Here is an 18026-nt window from a genome sequence, read left to right as displayed (position 1 = left end):
TAGTGTCCCCGCGGCCCGGTCCTCGACCAGGCCTCCACCCCCAGGAAGCAGCCCGTGACAGCTGACTAACACCCAGGTACCTATTTTACTGCTAGGTAACAGGGGCATAGGGTGAAAGAAATTATGCCCATTGTTTCTCGCCGGCGCCTGGGATCGAACCCAGGATCACAGGATCACAAGTCCAGCGTGCTGTCCGCTCGGCCGACCGGCTCCCATGCTAACAACAATTAATTCACCGACTCTGAAATATTGCAGCAGGTGTATGCAAATGTTATCAAACCGCATCTTAGTAAGCAAACTCAATAACACAAATTAGGCAGACACAAACACACAAGTAGGAGTGGTTCTCACCCCTCATACAGGTCATACAGGCTACGTGACAAAAATACGACTCAGCAAGCCTCTTTGCCACAAAGTCCACACACAACAACAACTGAATAGTGTAGACTATCCCACTAAGATATCCTGTAAACTCCACATTCCCTGTAAAGCCCCAGTGTAGCCTCACTCTCCTCTCCTCCAGCAACCCGAGCCATACGTAAGCCGCCACCTATAAAATTCTAGTCATGCCGAGTAATGTGGTTTCGCGACCAAACATCACATTCACTCCAAAAAATCTACCACTTACAGGCTATTCATGCCCGTGCCACCTCGCGGGTGGCTTAAACTTCATCAATCGAGTAATGTGGTGGGACTGCTGGGAACCTCACACGTGTTAACATACCGCTGGACCCAACCCAACACGTGTAGTACTGTCGCTTTTTGTATTAACAGGATTACATCAGCGTGTATCAAGCCATGTAATCAGTCACCCGTCACTGACAAGCTTAGGATGGATAGTGATTAAGTTATTTCAAAAAGAAAATATGAGCGAATAATCCTTGACAAATTATGCGGCGTGAGGCCTTGTAGGCTACAAAGATCAACAGCCTCATACGCCTACACCAACCCCCTCACCAGGGATGGCTGACCCCTGGCCAGGCTGCGGTGGGGAAGATTAATGTCACACTGATGGTCAGTTTGTGCAAGCGAGTGTGTGTGTGTATTCAGTATTGGTCCCTGTAGGATCCAGCGGTTAGTTCTTTGACCCCGTCTTTCTAACCGTCGGGTGGCTAATGTACTGACTTCCCACTTGTTATTGTGTGTGGGTGTGCGTGTGGGGTGTTTGGGTGTGGGTGGGTGGGTGTGTGTCTGTGTCTGTGTGTGTGTGTCTGGGTCTGTGTGTGTGTGTCTGTGTCTGTGTGTGTGTGTCTGTGTGTGTGTGTCTGTGTGTGTGTGTCTGTGTGTGTGTGTCTGTGTGTGTGTGTCTGTGTGTGTGTGTGTCTGTGTGTGTGTGTGTCTGTGTGTGTGTGTGTCTGTGTGTGTCTGTGTGTGTGTGTGTCTGTGTGTGTGTGTGTCTGTGTGTGTGTGTGTCTGTGTGTGTGTGTGTCTGTGTGTGTGTGTCTGTGTGTGTGTGTCTGTGTGTGTGTGTGTGTCTGTGTGTGTGTGTGTGTGTGTGTGTGTGTGTGTGTGTGTGTGCTCACCTAGTTGTGTTTGCGGGGGTTGAGCTCTGGCTCTTTGGTCCCGCCTCTCAACCGTCAATCAACAGGTGTACAGATTCCTGAGCCTATCGGGCTCTGTCATATCTACACTTGAAACTGTGTATGGAGTCAGCCTCCACCACATCACTTCCCAATGCATTCCATTTGTCAACCACTCTGACACTAAAAAAGTTCTTTCTAATATCTCTGTGGCTCATTTGGGCACTCAGTTTCCACCTGTGTCCCCTTGTGCGTGTTCCCCTTGTGTTAAATAGACTGTCTTTATCTACCCTATCAATCCCCTTCAGAATCTTGAATGTGGTGATCATGTCCCCCCTAACTCTTCTGTCTTCCAGCGAAGTGAGGTTTAATTCCCGTAGTCTCTCCTCGTAGCTCATACCTCTCAGCTCGGGTACTAGTCTGGTGGCAAACCTTTGAACCTTTTCCAGTTTAGTCTTATCCTTGACTAGATATGGACTCCATGCTGGGGCTGCATACTCCAGGATTGGCCTGACATATGTGGTATACAAAGTTCTGAATGATTCTTTACACAAGTTTCTGAATGCCATTCGTATGTTGGCCAGCCTGGCATATGCCGCTGATGTTATCCGCTTGATATGTGCTGCAGGAGACAGGTCTGGCGTGATATCAACCCCCAAGTCTTTTTCCTTCTCTGACTCCTGAAGAATTTCCTCTCCCAGATGATACCTTGTATCTGGTCTCCTGCTCCCTACACCTATCTTCATTACATTACATTTGGTTGGGTTAAACTCTAACAACCATTTGTTCGACCATTCCTTCAGCTTGTCTAGGTCTTCTTGAAGCCTCAAACAGTCCTCTTCTGTTTTAATCCTTCTCATAATTTTAGCATCGTCCGCAAACATTGAGAGAAATGAATCGATACCCTGCGGGAGATCATTTACATATATCAGAAACAAGATAGGACCGAGTACAGAGCCCTGTGGGACTCCACTGGTGACTTTACGCCAATCGGAGGTCTCACCCCTCACCGTAACTCTCTGCTTCCTATTGCTTTGATACTCCCTTATCCACTGGAGCACCTTACCAGCTACACCTGCCTGTCTCTCCAGCTTATGTACCAGCCTCTTATGCGGTACTGTGTCAAAGGCTTTCCGACAATCCAAGAAAATGCAGTCCGCCCAGCCCTCTCTTTCTTGCTTAATCTGTGTTACCTGATCGTATAATTCTATCAAGCCTGTAAGGCAAGATTTACCCTCCCTGAATCCATGTTGGCGATTTGTCACGAAGTCCCTTCTCTCCAGATGTGTTACCAGGTTTTTTCTCACGATCTTCTCCATCACCTTGCATGGTATACAAGTCAAGGACACTGGCCTGTAGTTCAGTGCCTCTTGTCTGTCGCCCTTTTTGTATATTGGGACCACATTCGCCGTCTTCCATATTTCTGGTAGGTCTCCCGTCTCTAGTGATTTACTATACACTATGGAGAGTGGCAAGCAAAGTGCCTCTGCACACTCTTTCAGTACCCATGGTGAGATCCCATCTGGACCAACCGCCTTTCTAACATCCAGATCCAGCAGGTGTCTCTTGACCTCCTCTCTCGTAATTTCGAACTCCTCCAAGGCCGCCTGGTTTACCTCCCTTTCTCCTAGCACAGTGACCTCACCCTGTTCTATTGTGAAGACCTCCTGGAACCTCTTGTTGAGTTCCTCACACACCTCTCTGTCATTCTCTGTATGCCTGTCCTCGCCTGTTCTAAGTTTCAATACCTGTTCTTTCACTGTTGTTTTCCTTCTGATGTGACTGTGGAGTAGCTTTGGTTCGGTCTTGGCTTTGTTTGCTATATCATTTTCAAAAATTTTCTCTGCTTCTCTTCTCACCCTGACGTACTCATTCCTGGTTCTCTGGTATCTCTCCCTGCTTTCTGGTGTTCTGTTATTCCGGAAGTTCCTCCACGCCTTTTTGTTCAGTTTCTTCGCTTCCATACATGCCCTATTATACCATGGATTCTTTTGTTGCTTCTCGGATTTTTCCCTTTGGGCCGGGATGAACCTGTTTACTGCCTCCTGACACTTTTGGGTAACATAGTCCATCATACCCTGTACAGACTTGTCTCTGAGGTCTGTGTGTGTGTGTGTCTGTGTGTGTGTGTCTGTGTGTGTGTGTGTCTGTGTGTGTGTGTCTGTGTGTGTGTGTCTGTGTGTGTGTGTGTGTGTGTACTCACCTAGTTGTGCTTGCGGGGGTTGAGCTCTGGCTCTTTGGTCCCACCTCTCAACTGTCAATCAACAGGTGTACAGGTTCCTGAGCCTATTGGGCTCTGTTACGTACTCCTAGCTGAATACGTATATAAATTTAAAATAACTTGTTTTGTTCCATTATATCATTGCCTGTATATGTACACACATTGTGTTTGTAAATTATCGTGTGGTGTGGCAGCGTCAGTGGGGACAGGAGCGCGGTTGCTTTTCACACGTCTAATACCTGTTAGATTCGGGAAGTTAGAATTGCTGGATCTGTTCAGTTTGGGAGTTCCAGATGTCACTTTTATTAAGTTTATGTAATTGTTTATTTACTGTAATTAAGCAGGTGGCATTGTACTTATATATTTTGCAAGTAACTATTATATTTAATTTGCATTCTTATGTGTTTTGAGAACAAGTGGTTGTTCAATTAGTTTTAAATATTAAAAAGTCTTTAGTTTCCATCCCTCATCCTGGATGAGGCAGACGGGAGAGAATTATGGGTACAGACGGGGCGCGAGTAGTCAGTAGCTTCAAGGGACCAGGAAGAATAACATGTGGGAGATAAGTCTGTTTACTTCTTGTTGTGTCATGTAGTAGATCTTTATTCTGGGAGAGACAATATTTTGATGTTTGCTTTAATAGTGACCCACTGTTCATATATACAATATTGAGATGTATATGAAATATATATATATTTAAATGCATACGTATATTTCTTCAGTCCTAAGGGAGATATACTTTTAATTCTGTGCCTGTTATCATTCATGGGGTTACACTGGTGCCCCGCTTTAAACAACAGCAGTTGTAGTAACCCTAGACTTAAAGCTTGGCTGTTGTAGGGTCACGAGCCGTAGCGAACGATAGGTAACAGGCTCTATCATATCTACACTTGAAACTGTGTATGGAGTCAGCCTCCACCACATCACTTCCTAATGCATTCCATTTGTCAACCACTCTGACACTAAAAAAGTTCTTAAAATATATCTCTGTGGCTCATTTGGGCACTCAGTTTCCACCTGTGTCCCCTAGTGCGTGTGCCCCTTGTGTTAAACAGCCTGTCTTTAGCAACCCTGTCAATTCCCTTGAGGATCTTGAATGTGGTGATCATGTCCCCCCTAACTCTTCTGTCTTCCAACGAAGTGAGGTTTAATTCCCGTAGTCTCTCCTCGTAGCTCATACCTCTCAGCTCGGGTACTAGTCTGGTGGCAAACCTTTGAACCTTTTCCATTTTAGTCTTGTGCTTGACTAGATATGGACTCCATGCTGGTGCCGCATACTCCAGGATTGGTCTGACATATGTGGTATATAATGTTCTGAAAGATTCCTTACACAAGTTTCTAAAGGCCGTTCTTATGTTAGCCAACCTAGCATATGCTGCTGCTGTTATCCTCTTGATGTGAGCATCAGGGGACAGGTCTGGCGTGATATCAACCCCCAGGTCTTTCTCTCTCTCGGACTCTTGAAGTATTTCATCTCCCAAGTGATACCTTGTATCTGGTCTCCTGCTTCCTACCCCTATCTTCATTACATTACATTTGCTTGGATTAAACTCTAACAGCCATTTGTTCGACCATTCCTGCAGCTTGTCCAGGTCTTCTTGAAGCCTCAAGCTGTCCTCCTCTGTCTTAATCCTTCTCATAATTTTGGCGTCGTCAGCAAACATTGAGAGGAATGAGTCTATACCCTCTGGGAGATCATTTACGTATATCAGAAACAGGATAGGTCCAAGTACAGAGCCCTGTGGCACTCCACTGGTGACTTCACATCAGTCTGAGGTCTCACCCCTCACTGTAACTCTCTGCTTCCTATTGTTTAGGTACTCCCTTATCCACTGGAGCGCCCTACCAGTTACTCCTGCCTGTTTCTCTAGCTTATGCATCAACCTTTTATGGGGTACTGTGTCAAAGGCTTTCCGACAGTCCAAAAAAATGCAGTCCGCCCACCCTTCTCTTTCTTGTTTAATCATTGTCACCTGATCGTAGAATTCTATCAATCCTGTAAGGCAAGATTTACCCTCCCTGAACCCATGTTGATGGGTTGTCACGAAGTCTCTTCTCTCCAGATGTGTTACTAGGTTTTTTCTCACAATCTTCTCCATCACCTTGCATGGTATACAAGTTAAGGACACTCGCCTGTAGTTCAGTGCCTCTTGTCTGTCACCCTTTTTGTATATTGGTACTACATTAGCAGTCTTCCATATTTCTGGTAGGTCCCCCGTTTCCAGTGACCTACTATACACTATGAAGAGTGGTAGGCAAAGTGCTCCTGCATACTCTTTCAATACCCATGGCGAGATTCCGACCGGCCCAACAGCTTTTCTCACATCCAGCTCCAATAGGTTCTTCTTGACCTCATCTCTTGTAATTTCGAACCTATCCAAGGTCACCTGGTTTGCTGCCACCTCTTCTAGCGCCGTGACATCTCCCTGTTCTATTGTAAAGACCTGGAACCTATTGTTGAGTTCTTCACACACCTCTTTGTCATTCTCTGTGTACCTGTCCTCGCCCACCCTAAGTTTCATCACCTGTTCCTTCACTGTTGTCTTCCTCCTTATGTGACTGCGTAGTAGCTTGGGTTCGGTCTTGGCTTTATTAGCTATATCATTTTCATACCTTTTCTCAACTGCTCTTCTCACACTGACATACTCGTTCCTGGTTCTCTGGTATCTCTATTTTCTGGTGTTCTGTTATTACGGAAGTTCCTCCTTTTGTTTTGCCCTTTTGCCCTTTTGTTTTGCTCCTTTGCTTTCATACATTCCTTATTAAACCACGGATTCTTCCTTTGCTTCTCTGTTTTTTCCTGTCGGGCTGGGACAAACCTGCTTAAAGCCTCCTGACATTTTTGGGTGACATAGTCCATCATGTCTTGTACGGACTTGGTTCCGAGTTCTGTGTCCCAATGTATATCCCATAGGAATTTATTCATTTCCTCATAGTTTCCCTTTCGGTACGCCAGCCCTTTGGTTCCCAGTTCTTTTTTGAGGGTGATAATTCCTAGCTCAACCAGGTACTCAAAGCTCAATACACTGTGATCACTCATTCCCAAGGGGGCTTCCAACTTAACTTCCCTTATATCCGACTCATTTAGGGTAAATATCAGATCAAGCAAGGCTGGTTCATCCCCTCCTCTCATTCTTGTCGGTCCCTTGACGTGTTGACTTAGAAAGTTTCTTGTGTGTGTGTGTGTGTGTGTGTGTGTGTGTGTGTGTGTGTGTGTGTGTGTGCGTGCGCGTGTGCGTGTGCGTGTGTGCGTGTGCGTGCGTGTGCGTGGATGTACTCACCTATTTGTGTCTGCAGGATCGAGCATCGACTCTTGGATCCCGCTTATCGAGCCATCGATTGCTTACAGCAATGACTCCGGTCTTATTCCATTTCCCACTAATCTCACGCTAAAAGAAAACTTACTAACATCTCTGACTCATCTGAGTTTCCAGCTTCCACCCCATGTCCCCTTGTTCTGTTAGTATTCCGTGAGAACATTTCGTCTATTTCCGCTGTCAGTATCTTATACGCTCCTATCATATCCCCCTCCTTCCCTTCCCCTTCTTTTTTTGTAGTGGCGTAAGGCTCGGTTCTTTCAGGCGCTCTTCATACCCCATACCCAACCCCGCGTGCGTGTTTATTCACCTAGTTGGGCTTGCAGAGATTGAGCTCTGCTCTTTCGGCCCGCCTCTCAACTGTCAATCATTCAACTGCGACTAACTACTAACTTACCCCCCTCCTCCCCCCCCCCCCCCACACACCTCCAGAAAGCAGCCCGTAACAGGGCATCAGGGTGAAGGAAACTGCCCATTTTGTTTCTCGCCGGCGCCGGGAATCGAACTCTGTACCACAGGATTACGTATCCAGCGTGCTGTCCACTCAGCCTCCAGCGCCCCTAGAGTGTGTGTGAGTGAGAGAGACAGAGACACACACAAAATAATATATTGTAGTATGGTAATATATTGCCATGGTATGATGAAAAAAGCATTTATCTCAAATTTAAAACGAAGCAAAATTCTTATGAAGCTAGCTCATGCAACAGAGATATTACGATCAAATGAAGTAACAAAATTCCAGTGCCATGCTGTTGGTGGACCACTATGACATGGCACTAGATGCCATGGAAGACAAACAAAACGATGATGTAATTTAGAAAGATTTCGCAAAAGCCTTCGACAAATGTGACCATGGTGTTATTGCACATAAAATGCGTGCAAAAGGAATTACCGGAAAAATAGGCAGATGGATCTACAATTTCCTGACTAACAGAACCCAATGGGTAATAGTCAACAAAATAAAATCCGGACCATCAACCGTGAAGAGCTCAGTCCCCCAGGGCACTGTGCTTGCTCCAGTACTTTTTCTCATCCTCATATCGGACATAGACAAGAACACAACCTATAGTACTGTATGACACTAAGATTTTTTTAACCAAGACACTGCAGATGACACTAAGATTTTTATGAGAGTAGACAACAGAGAACACGGCAAACGCCCAATAAGTTATACATCAGGTCTTTCAATGGGCTACAGAAAATAATATGGTGTTTAATGAGGATAAGTTCCAGCTCATGCGCTACGTTAAAAGATAAAATATAAAAACAGAAACCACGTACAAAACGCAGTGAAATCATAACATAGAATGAAAAGTCAATGTAAAGGATCTGGATGTACTCATGTCGGAAGACCTTACCTTTAAAGAACACAATAAAGTAGCCGTCACAACTGCAAGAAAAATGACAGGTTGGATAACAAGAACTTTCACACTAGAGATGCTATACCGATGATGATACTCAAGACGCTAGTAGACATTTTTTTTTTTTTTATTAATATATTTAGTACATCTGCATTTGTGTAGCTGCCCTAGACTATATGAAGGGGAGTACAGTGTGTCAAAAAGCTAGCTACGTGATGCTAAAAAATCCCCATCACACAAGATGGTTAGTCATACAGGCATGTGATCATTATTCTGCACTGGCAGACTCTGGGTGCATTATGAGGATATCATCAATACAAGAGTGAATAAGGCAGCTACCTTACCTACCTTGATGCTACCTTGAGGTGCTTCCGGGGCTTAGTGTCCCCGCGGCCCGGTCGTCGACCAGGCCTCCTGGTTGCTGGACTGATCTACCAGGCTGTTAGACGCGACTGCTCGCAGCCTGACGAATGAGTCACAGCCTGGTTGATCAGGTATCCTTTGGAGGTGCTTATCCAGTTCTCTCTTGAACACTGTGAAGGGTCTGCCAGTTATGTCCCTTATGTGTAGTGGAAGCGTGTTGAACAGTCTCGGGCCTCTGATGTTGATAGTTCTCTCTTGAACACTGTGAGGGGTCGGCCAGTTATGTCCCTTATGTGTAGTGGAAGCGTGTTGAACAGTCTCGGGCCTCTGATGTTGATAGTTCTCTCTTGAACACTGTGAGGGGTCTGCCAGTTATGTCCCTTATGTGTAGTGGAAGCGTGTTGAACAGTCTCGGGCCTCTGATGTTGATAGAGTTCTCTCTCAGAGTACCTGTTGCACCTCTGCTTTTCAACGGGGGTATTCTGCACATCCTGCCATGTCTTCTGGTCTCATGTGGTGTTATTTCTGTGTGCAGGTTTGGGACCAGCCCCTCAATTATTTTCCACGTGTAAATTATTATGTATCTCTTCCGCCTGCGCTCAAGGGAGTACAGATTTAGGCTCTTTAGTCGGTCCCAGTAATTTAGATGTTTTACTGAGTGGATTCTAGCAGTAAAGGATCTCTGCACGCTCTCTAGGTCAGCAATTTCTCCAGCTTTGAAAGGGGCTGTCATTGTGCAGCAGTACTCCACTCTAGAGAGCACAAGCGTTTTGAAAAGTATCATCATCGGTATAGCATCTCTAGTGTGAAAAGTTCTTGTTATCTAACCTGTCATTTTTCTTGCAGTTGTGACGGCTACTTTATTGTGTTCTTTAAAGGTAAGGTCTTCCGACATGAGTACACCCAGATCCTTTACATTGCCTTTTCGTTCTATGTTATGATTTGCCTGAGTTTTGTACGTGGTTTCTGTTTTTATATTTTCAATTTTTCCGTAGCGCATGAGCTGGAACTTATCCTCGTTAAACACCATATTATTTTCTGTAGCCCATAGAAAGACTTGATCTACATCTGATTGGAGGTTTGCCGTGTCCTCTATGTTGCCAACTCTCATGAAAATCCTAGTGTCATCTGCAAAGGATGATACAGTGCTATAGGTTGTGTTCTGGTCTATGTCCGATATGAGGATGAGAAAAAGTACTGGAGCAAGCACAGTACCCTGGGGGACTGAGCTCTTCACGGTTGATGGGCTGGATTTTATTTTGTTGACTATTACACATTGGGTTCTGTTAGTCAGGAAATTGTAGATCCATCTGCCTATTTTCCCGGAAATTCCTTTTGAACGCATTTTATGTGCAATAACACCATGGTCACATTTATCAAAAGCTTTTGCGAAATCTGTGTAAATTACATCAGCGTTTTGTTTGTCTTCCAGCAGCAGCACTGTCTTCCATCATTACATCAGCAGTGATACTAAAAGTCCCCATCTCGCAGGATGGTTAGTCATACAGAGCCATGTGTTTAGTAGCCGGCACTGGCAAATTTTGGGTACATTATAAGGATATCGTCAAGAACACGAGAGTGAATAAAGTAATTACAAAGCTCCAGGTACCTCATGCCAACTGGTCTGAATGGTCTAATAACTGGCCATTCGGTGATGTAGTGCGGGAGATCATGCCGCAGCTCCTGCAAGTAGACAAGACGCTGTCTGGAACCTACAGGTTCTAGACAGAGATCGTCACAGCCCCACTTTCACCCGAGGCCGGCATCCTTCATGTCCCAGCAGCAGGAAGAGTAATAATTATTAATAACAAATATATTATCAAAATAATCATCATAATGATATAATTGTAAATGGTAATTATTGCCTCGGGTGAAAAGGGGCTGTGATGATCTCTGTCCGGAACCCGTAGGTGCGGGACCGGGCCGTCCACCTCCTGGGGCTCGTGGGGCCCAAGCTTTGGTCGTTCGGCTGGGGACGTTCTTGCCCTTGATGGGGTGGTTGTTCTCCGGCCCCGACCACGGCGGTCTCCGGGTTTGGAGTCCCTGTGCCTTTTTTATACCAACTTCGAGATAAACTCCGGAGCTGGAGCTGAGGACAGTTCGTTGTTGCCTTCAACCTCGTTCTGGCAGTTCCTGCGACGGCGCTGGAACCAATCGTATTGGCGTTTGCCTTTCCATTGGAGACTTTCGGCAACGTGGAGAGGGGGACCTGCTGCATGGGTGCCAGCTTCTCCCACATATCAACCTACCCGGGCTTTGCGCCCTGGAGAGGGGCTGTGACGATTTCTGTGTCCTTTATGTTGTCGGTCTGAGCTCCAGACCGACAACCAGAGTGCAACTCCATAGTCTCCTGAGACTGATGGATGCCTAATACTATTACTAGTGCTCTCTAGAGTGGAGTACTGCTGCACAATGACAGCCCCTTTCAAAGCGGGAGAAATTGCTGACCTGGAGAGCGTGCAGAAACCCATTACTGCTAGTCCACTCACTAAGAATCTAAAATATTGGGAATGACTAAAATGCTTAAATCTGAAGATGTAGATAAAGATGATGGAGGGACATAGGTGAAGGGAAGAATAGAAGTAGGAAATAGTGAGAGGTATGAAAGCAGGCGGGCTGTCCGCCTTGCTGACACCATGTGTGGGTGTTGGCAGCTAAGCTAAGCTGGCTCTCTCTCTCGTCAGGGAGCTGAGAGTGTGAGAGATTCTTCGTTGTGGCCTGAGGCTGAGAAGGATGTCACCTCCCCCTCTTACTTTCAACCTTGTGATGGTTCTGGGAATCAATGTCCCCTCGAAATGGAGTTTGAACAGGCCTCCTGGTTTCTTTTTTTTTTAGTTGTTTGCTTGCAGGGATATTCCTGCGCGGGCCCCAAGCCTCTGGCTGGCCCACTAAGTGTTACAGACTGTTAGATGTCACGGCTCGTAATCAGACGTATGAATCACAACCCAATTGATCAGTCTTTTAGAGGTTTTATTTTCTATCTGGAACACCGTAAGAGAGAACAAGAACAGAAATTCTGTTAGTTCTGGGAAAAAATATTAAAGATACACCCGGAAGAAAATTTAAACTTTTACCCAATTAATGAGCGGGAAATTACAACTCAAGTCGATAACAGAGCTGCAGCACTACTCCCGACGCAAACAATAGACCTTAACAACATACGCGATGACTGCCACTTTATGAAACACAATCATTGCGGAGGTCCATAAAACAATTATGGGTCTCCAGAACAAGGCGCCGGGCAATAGCAAGATAAACAAGATGGTATTATCCAACCTACCAGTGATTGCACTCCATCAATACACATGTATAATAAATGCAGCTCTTGCATCTGGACTATTCCCCACATACTTCAAGAATGCCACAATAAGATTAATCCCCAAGCCAGGTAAACCCCCAACCCAAACTGTAAATTACAGGCCAATTTCCCTCCTCGAAGTACCAGGTAAAATATTCGAAAAAACAATCAGAAACATGGAAGAGGAAGGGAAGTATAACACCAGGCAGCATGGGTTTAGACACCGCAGAGGGGCCCACACAGCTATAGCCCTGATCTACCAGCATATAGCAGAGGGCCCACACAGCTATAGCCCTGATCTACCAGCATATAGCCAACGCAGTGTCGAAAAAAGATTAGTGTAATAGAGTGCTTATTAATTATTATTATTAACATCTTTATTGACAAAATTAATTACAATTTTGCCTAATCTGAGGATTTCTATTAAATCTTATTAGATTGAGGATACTGCTGGTATTCACTGTCACGCAGGACAGAGGATCATACATAAGACAATAGGTCTAAACTGTAGGCTGAAGCACATATATATATCATGGTTACAATCAATGTTTTAATGTATGGATATGTGAAAACAACTTTCTACTGTGCACTGCCACACAAGGGCAGGGATGGTTCATAAGTGATGCAGCTTAGAAGTAATATAAATAAAAATTGTTCTTCATTCTTTAAAATGGGCAAGCAAATTTTGGATAAATTCAATGTCAATGTCAAGTTACAGTCAATGAATGAGTCAATGAAATAGTTACACAGTTGGTGGTACAAGAGGCCAGGAGGTCTAAACTCTTTTACGGTTTCACATTCAACAATATAGTGTTCTAGTGAATGCATTAAAGGTTTATCACAGAGTTTACAATTTGAGTATTCTGGTAGTGGCTCAGCCTCACTAACCTGCCAGATGTGTCTATAGCCAAGGCGAATTACCACAATGACTACATCACATTGCCTGGTCCGGTTACTGTGCTGACCATACAAAATACCTATTACAAAACTTGTCATAACTTTTAATACTGCAGCTTTCAGGTCTCTGGGCATTTCTTAGTTCTTCTAAATCTGAATTAATTTCTTTAATTTGTATGTTTCTAATAATTGTATTAGATAGTCCAAAGTTATAATCAATGTTTTCTTTCCTGTAAGCCTCATTGGCCAATCGATCTACAAAGTCATGTTTTCCAACTCCAACATGGGATGGGATCCACACAAATTTTATACAAGAGTTGTTATCAATGGCAAAAATTACATTCCATTTAATATTACAAGCTACTTCCGACATACATTGTGATGGGTTATTTAAGGACTGCAGAGCACTTTTAGAGTCACAGAAAATAACTCCACCACCATTGAGCTTAAGGTATTCAGTGGCTAGATAAATGCCCAATAGCTCGGTCTGTGTCGTGCTTGCCCAGTTCTTCAATCTCTGTGTACTAGACATAATCATTTCAATCCCTTTATATACTGCACATGCACAACCTGTTCTACCAGTGCCTAACTGCACAGAGCCATCAGTAAAGGCATAGGATTCAGTCGGTTTGAGAATTTGAAGATGACTGTCAATAGCTTCTAATGTTATACATCTCAAAATGTCAGTGTTATACATTTGTTTTACACTGATGGGGGTATAATGCAGAGAGACCTCCACATCTTTCCAAGGGGGAATATAGTGAACAGTACTTAAGAGACGTTTCGAAAGCCTTCGACAAAGTGTGGCACACAGGCCTAAAATATAAGATATCTGAACTAGGACTTCCTGAGAGATTTACTGCTACTCTCTGCAGCTTTATAGACAACAGAACTGCTAGGCTTAATATCGGCAGCTACTTGGGTGACGTGATAGAACTGAATAGTGGAGTACCACAGGGAAGCTGCCTTTCCCCCACTCTATTCAACATATATACAGCTGACCTACCCCAACCCCGACATGGAGAATACATCACGTACGCTGACGATGTCACCCAAATAATATGCCAACCGGGCCCATCAAAGCCGCTACTAGCCGATAAGACCAAGGCAGCAATTAAACTAATAAACAACTTTGAGAAGCAATAGAAAATGAGCACCAACAAACAAAAGTTTCAGATAATACACATTGCGAAAAGAAACCCGGACCCCATCATCCTTGACAACCATCCGATCCAATATGCGGAAGTAGGCAGAATACTGGGACTCATGATAAATAGAACAGGGATACAAATTCATGTAAGGGACCGACTAAACAAAGCCAAAGCAGCCTCAGAGAAATTGAGGAGATTCCGAAGCCTCAGTACAAACATTCAGATCCAACTATATAAGGCTCTAGTTCGGCCGCATCTAGAGTATCCCCCACTACCACTACACACCATAAAGAAAACTAACATGCAGAAACTGCAAGCAGTGCAAAATAAGGCGCTAAGGAGAGCAGCAAAACACCGTCCACCATATGATCAGACAATCCAGGAGCTCCATGATCTCCTGAACATATAGCCACTAAACATCTGACTGCAGCACCAAGCCATCAGGGTGTGGAACACCATCGAAATGTTAGAAGACCCAATGTTTGAAAGATTGCTCCAAGACGAGACGCCCCGCTCCCACAGCTGGTGGCCCAAGATGAGACGCCCCGCTCCCACAGCTGGTGGTCCAAGACGAGACGCCCCACTCCCACAGCTGGTGGCCCAAGAGCCTCGATTTACTAGATGCAAACCCCGCCCCACAGTACATAATTCCCAAATGAAATACTGATCAGAAATCCTTCCCCCAATAATTGGAAAAATTGAGTATGTATGTGTATAGTTGTGTGTATACATATGTATACGGGTATATATGTATAGGTGTATGTATGAATAACTCAATGAATAATAATAATAAAGAGCCTTAAACAGAACATGTGTGGAAGCATTGGAGTACGTATATATGAATGCTACACAGTATTCATCTATGGACATCCATATATGGTGAAACACATGTGAAGAACCTCTCACACACACACAGCTCCCTGACAAGAGGGAGCCAGCTTAGCTTAGCTGCCAACACCCACACATGGTGTCAGCAAGGCGGACAGCCCGCCTGCTTTCATACCTCTCACTGTATTTCCCCCTTCTATACTTCCCTTCACCTTTGCCTCTCCTTCCTCTTTACTCCCCCCCCCCCCCAAAAAAAAAGGTGGTCGGCTAGTTATTCTCCTTATGTGTAGGGGGAAAGTGTTTAAGTCCTGGTTATCTTGAGATGATTTCGGGGCTTTTTAGTGTCCCCACGGCCCGGTCCTCGACCAGGCCTCCACGCCCAGGAAGCAGACCGTGACAGCTGACTAACACCCAGGTACCTATTTTACTGCTAGGTAACAGGGACATTGGGCAAAGTTTCTTTCACCCTATGTTTCTCGCCAGCGCCCGGGATCGAACCCCTTGATGTTGTTAGAGTTCTCCATCAGCGTACCTACCTTGAGTTACCTTGAGGTGCTTCAGGGGCTTAGCGTCCCCGCGGCCCGGTCGTCGACCAGGCCTCCAAAAGACCTACTGCAGACCTACTGCACCTCTGCTTTTCAAAGTGGTTGATGTAGCACATTCTGCCATGCCTCCTGGTCTCGCGTGGTGAATATTTTCCGGAGCAGATTTGGAACCAGTCTAATATTTTCCAAGTGAGAACTATATCATGTGGTCTCTCAACTGCGCTCTCCAGAATACAGGTTTAGGCATTGTAAAGCGATCCCAATAATTTAGATGTTTTATAGAGTGGATTCAGTGCACGTTCTCCAGCTGTGAATGTGGCTATTAATGTGCATCAACATGCCACCATAAAGAGTGCAATAGTGTCAAAACGTATGATCACTAGTTTGTCATCTCTCGTTTGGAAGGTTTTTGTTATCAAAGATTTTTACTTCTTACAAGCAACTCGGCTACATTAGTGTACTCTCAAAATAAGAACACAACTACCCTTCTCATCAGGTGCTCAAGTAGCGCCCTCCTCCCCCCCCCCCGCAACCTCGACAAGAGCCCCACACCCCACCCCCCTCCTCGCCAGGCCCCAGAGCCCTTCCCCCCCCCTCGCCAGACCACACAGCTAGTCACTAGCGTATAACCTTTAAAACATCAATCCAGGTGTCGGCATCAGCCTGCAGCTCTCAAGTCAATACATCATTCAAGCGACTAAGGAGGTTCATCGTCGCCAGGGAGGGGGGGGGGCCGTGTCCTGGGAGGCGGTGTTAATATGTGAGGCAGGGGGGGGGGGGAAGAAAGAGAGAGAGAGAGACAGAGAGAGAGACAGAGAGAGGGAGAGACAGAGAGAGAGAGACAGAGAGAGAGAGACAGAGAGAGAGAGACAGAGAGAGAGAGACAGAGAGAGAGACAGAGAGAGAGAGACAGAGAGAGAGAGACAGAGAGAGAGAGACAGAGAGAGAGAGACAGAGAGAGAGAGACAGAGAGAGAGAGAGACAGAGAGAGAGAGAGAGAGAGAGAGAGAGAGAGAGAGAGAGAGAGAGAGAGAGAGAGAGAGAGAGAGAGAGAGAGAGAGAGAGAGAGAGAGAGAGAGAGAGAGAGAGAGAGAGAGAGAGAGAGAGAGAGAGAGACAGAGAGAGGACAGAGAGAGGACAGAGAGAGGACAGAGAGACAGAGGAGAGAGACAGGAGAGAGGAGAGAGACAGAGGACAGAGGAGAGAGACAGAGGACAGAGGAGAGAGACAGAGGAGAGAGACAGAGGAGAGAGGACAGAGAGGACAGAGGACGGAGGAGAGAGGAGGTAGAGGGAGGGAGGGAGAGGGCAGGGCATCACCTTACAGCGGGGAGACAGTGAAGGGTAGAGAGAAGGGACGCGCCCAGCCGCCTGGGGAATATCGTCTGCTGTCGGGTACCTTAGTGCGTAGAGGGTGGGCAGGAGGTGGGTCGTGGAGGGCGGGTGGGCAGGAGGTGGGTCGTGGAGGGCGGGTGGGCAGGAGGTGGGTCGTGGAGGGCGGGTGGGCAGGAGGCGGGTCGTGGAGGGCGGGTGGGCAGGAGGCGGGTCGTGGAGGGCGGGTGGGCAGGAGGCGGGTCGTGGAGGGCGGGTGGGCAGGAGGTGGGTCGTGAAGAACGGGTGGGCAGGAGGTGGGTCGTGAAGAGCGGGTGGGCAGGAGGTGGGTCGTGAAGAACGGGTAGGCAGGAGGTGGGTCGTGAAGAGCGGGTGGGCAGGAGGTGGGTCGTGAAGAACGGGTGGGCAGGAGGTGGGTCGTGAAGAGCGGGTGGGCAGGAGGTGGGTCGTGAAGAGCGGGTGGGCAGGAGGTGGGTCGTGAAGAGCGGGTGGGCAGGTGGGTCGTGAAGAACGGGTGGGCAGGTGGGGGGTCGTAAAGAGCGGGTGGGCAGGAGGTGGGTCGTGAAGAGCGGGTGTGCAGGAGGTGGGTCGTGGAGGGCGGGTGTGCAGGAGGTGGGTCGTGGAGGGCGGGTGTGCAGGAGGTGGGTCGTGGAGGGCGGGTGTGCAGGAGGTGGGTCGTGGAGGATGGGTGTGCAGGAGGTGGGTCGTGAAGAGCGGGTGTGCAGGAGGTGGGTCGTGGAGGGCGGGTGTGCAGGAGGTGGGTCGTGGAGGGCGGGTGTGCAGGAGGTGGGTCGTGGAGGGCGGGTGTGCAGGAGGTGGGTCGTGAAGAGCGGGTGTGCAGGAGGTGGGTCGTGGAGGGCGGGTGTGCAGGAGGTGGGTCGTGGAGGGTGGGTGTGCAGGAGGTGGGTCGTGGAGGATGGGTGTGCAGGAGGTGGGTCGTGAAGAGCGGGTGTGCAGGAGGTGGGTCGTGGAGGGCGGGTGTGCAGGAGGTGGGTCGTGGAGGATGGGTGTGCAGGAGGTGGGTCGTGAAGAGCGGGTGTGCAGGAGGTGGGTCGTGGAGGGCGGGTGTGCAGGAGGTGGGTCGTGGAGGATGGGTGTGCAGGAGGTGGGTCGTGAAGAGCGGGTGTGCAGGAGGTGGGTCGTGAAGAGCGGGTGTGCAGGAGGTGGGTCGTGGAGGGTGGGTCGCGGTGGGCG

General features: G+C 47.0%; 1 long non-coding RNA gene across 1 annotated transcript in view; it reads right to left on the bottom strand.

Annotated features, from left to right (window-relative positions):
* LOC138353697 (uncharacterized) overlaps positions 1-18026 on the bottom strand; it is a 932825-nt gene that overhangs the window by 903475 nt on the left and 11324 nt on the right. The window lies entirely within an intron of this gene.

The sequence above is a fragment of the Procambarus clarkii genome, chromosome 59 (assembly GCF_040958095.1).
Source record: "Procambarus clarkii isolate CNS0578487 chromosome 59, FALCON_Pclarkii_2.0, whole genome shotgun sequence".
Lineage (NCBI taxonomy): Eukaryota > Metazoa > Arthropoda > Malacostraca > Decapoda > Cambaridae > Procambarus > Procambarus clarkii.
The sequence above is the reverse complement of the archived record's forward strand: the minus strand, read 5'-3'. Positions and strand labels throughout refer to the sequence as shown.